This window comes from Eschrichtius robustus, chromosome 15 (genome assembly GCF_028021215.1).
Source record: "Eschrichtius robustus isolate mEscRob2 chromosome 15, mEscRob2.pri, whole genome shotgun sequence".
NCBI classification, from domain to species: domain Eukaryota; kingdom Metazoa; phylum Chordata; class Mammalia; order Artiodactyla; family Eschrichtiidae; genus Eschrichtius; species Eschrichtius robustus.
This window is the reverse complement of record NC_090838.1, coordinates 6,813,989-6,817,323: the sequence shown is the minus strand read 5'-3', so window position 1 is coordinate 6,817,323 and position 3,335 is coordinate 6,813,989. Positions and strand designations below refer to the sequence as shown.

At 46.5% G+C, this 3,335-nt stretch overlaps 1 pseudogene; it reads right to left on the bottom strand.

Annotated features, from left to right (window-relative positions):
- Nucleotides 1–265: 265 nt before the first annotated feature.
- Nucleotides 266–1,231, bottom strand: LOC137777584 (cleavage and polyadenylation specificity factor subunit 5 pseudogene; annotated as a pseudogene).
- Nucleotides 1,232–3,335: the final 2,104 nt, after the last annotated feature.

The following is a 3,335-nucleotide window of genomic DNA, read 5'->3' as shown; positions in this document are numbered from 1 at the left end:
GGCTCAGAAGCCTAAGTAGGGGCTCAAAGTACATACACTTCATTCATTCATTCATCCATTCATGAGCCTCGCAGCTCCTTCTGTAAAATAAGAGCGTTCAACTTGAGGGTCTTCGGGACCATCCAAAGAGTCTGTGAAATATTCTGTTGGTGTTTTCTCGGCTGCATGAAACTCTTTACTTTTTTTTTTTTTTTTTTTTAGAAAGAAGTCCACTTTCTTTAATGTTGTACAAAAAAAGTATGAGTAGAACCAAAAGTAAATTAAACATTATCACATTTGTTTACACCACAATCGAGTTTTTCATATTAACTTTACTATTCAAACAACAGAAAGCAGGTGGTAATTTAGGGACTGGGGAAGAGAGAAAACCAAAAAAACTTTTCTAGCATGTTTATTCTACACTGTGTATAGCTGTGCTCACAGAGACGGCTTCCCTTACTTCTCTGCTGCGCAGGAATTCAGTTGTATATAAAATTGAACCTGCTCAAAAGCTGGGGGAGACTAGAAATGATGGGTCCATATCCAGGTGCATTGTCATACAGTTCAAACAGTGGTGCAGCTACCAGCTTGTAATTTTTAGGGATTGCAAACAAGGCCTTCTCTTGAAGCTGAACCAAAAACAACTTCTTATGTTCCTTAGGTTTTGTAATATGTGCAGGAATATATGGATACTGAGGAGGTTCAAAATTTGGTCTCCACCAGTTACCAATGCAGTCATCAATAACCCAGTCTTGCAGGACTCCATCTTGACGACCCAATATCTCTGTCATTAAGCGTTTTAGTCCTTCAACTTCATCTTCTCCTGGGTTAAGCTCACCACCAGGTAGTTTAAAGAAAGTTGTTCCCAGCTGTAGCAGTAACACATGGGGTAGCCGGTGCTCATGGACAATCAAAACCCCTTCTACAGTCCTCCTCATACCAATTTTATCGAATTCCTCCCTCATCCGCTGAAATCTGGCTGCAACGGAGCTGTCCTTCTCATAGAGGGGCTCTTTTGTACCAAAAGTGTAATTGGTAAGAGGGTACAGGTTGATAGTGCGCTCCAGGGTGAGGGGCTTGGTCTGCTGGATGTACTTGTTGCCGAACTGGTTGACCCCGCGGGGCCAGCCGGTCTGCGAGCGATTGGGCGGCACCACGGACATGCTGGCGAGCTCGGGCACTAGCGGCGAGCGGAAAAGGAGGCAGGAAGACGTTCCCTGTGCGAGCAGCCGTTATCTGCGTCCCACTCAGCAGCCGCCGCCGCCCGCCATTAACGAGAAAGCGCCCGAGGAGCATCTTTACTTTTTAGGTGGAGTTAATACCTCCTTTTGTATTCATGAGTAAACAAAACCTTAGAGCGTTGAAGCCAGCAGGGCATAGCGTGCAAATTTGCTGATTGTAGTGTTGAATCTACACATTCTAAATCAGCACCTGCACCCAGGCCTCAGGTTCTGCCAACGGCCCCCAAGAAGGAACTGCCAGTCAGCAAACCAAATGCCCTGCCGCGGGCTGGCACCAGCCCAAGGAGAGCAGATGCGTGTCAGTCTTGAGCAAGGGCAGGGTGTGGCCCGTCCCAACCGACTTCACCTTCCCAGGCTCCCCTCCAGGAAAGGAAATAGCAGCCACAATATACCTTTGCCAGAACAATTTATACAGAGGTTTCTTGCACTTTAGACTTGGCGCTGGGATCTGAGAGTTCATCTGCAGAAAATTGTGCCCACGCTATGGAATGAACTGTTCAGGTTCACCCCCTTACACGTGTCTCAGGACTCAGAAACATACATAAAAATAAAAACATCACTCCAGATATAAACTTACATCTACACACACATGTAAAATGAAAACATCACTCCGGAGGGAGTCTGGAGTTACCGGCCAATTTCGCCCCACTAGATAGCACTTAAATCCCCACCTGGGAGCATCTGTAGTCTGCCCTGGTTTTGGCCCAGATAGCTTTTCTCATCACTCTCTTTGTGCTTGATCCATTCCAGCCCCACAAAGTCCATGCGGTTACAGTATTCACTGGTGTCGACAGTGTTAAGTGCGGAGAGGTCTCATTCTGTCTACCAAGTTTTACCCACCATCCCCTGATCCTGGTTATTTCCATTTCTGTTCATTACTGTGGGATCCACGTGAGGCTGAAGTGCTGGTGGGGTCTGTCTCCAGGCACTCTCTCCTAATGGGAACAATTCTGAAAATCTTCCTCTAAAAATGGCTGTCACAGCTGCAGGGCTTGGGAGATGTTTCATCGACTTCTTTGTCACTAAGCAGGGAAAAGATTCATTCCAGACCTGAATGGAAGCCCTCCCTCATCCTTGGATTCTTCTTGTGTTCTGTTATCAAATGATCTCTTAGTTGGAACAGTCAGTTAAGCACTGTCCCCATTCTACTTCTTCCTCCCTAGGGTTTGCAGCGTGGCGGTTTCACACCCAGATCACCTGGGGTATCCTCTCTGCAGTGGCCCATGTGGTCCCAGCAAGAAACTCAAGACCCTGATTCAAATCTTCCCATGGAAGTCTCCTCCAGACCTCCAAACCCCACAATGACATATTTGGAGTCTTTTCTTTTTCACTCAGATGAGCATCTTATCCAAATGAAAAACAATTTCCTAAAGGGGCCAGTTGAATGAACAGATCAGACCATGTTTAAATAGGATTGGAGAATAAATTAGTTTTTTTCATTCATCAGTGGGTGGGGAGTGCAGGGTGGAGGGACTTCGGGAGAAAGACCGTATTCATTATGGAAAACATAAAAATTGCACTCACTTTGCACATTCAAGTGGTAGTGAGTTATGTTCTGTCCTTCTCTAGTTGTGGACTAGATATCAGTCAAACAGAAGAGACAGGAAGCTATGGGACCGAATGAAATCTTGGAAATGGACATAGAGAGTTTGCATAGATCAGTAGAAGACTGAGGACATCTTGAAAATGCCCTTGAATAGTATCAAGCAAACCCGATAATCCTGCAGAATTTGGTATCCTGTGCATACATCCTGTTACTGCTAAAGCCACAGTTAATTGAAACATCTGCCTTTCCATCTTACACGAAGCAGGGTTACCTGTGCACATTTCCAACAGTGACTGGCACTTTGCAGTAATCAGCTCGCCTTCACTAGAGCCAACAGTACCGATTGTGTGCCTCCACTGTCAGAGACCAGCCAGTAAGCTGAGGACAGGCCAGTACTTCACAACCTGTATCATTTCGCACCTTGAAGTTCTTGTGTCAAAAAGGCAGCATTTGGGGCTTCCCTGGTGGCGCAGTGGTTAAGAACCCGCCTGCTAATGCCAGGGACACGGGTGCGAGCCCTGGTCCGGGAAGATCCCACATGCCGCGGAGCAACTAAGCCCGTGCGCCAC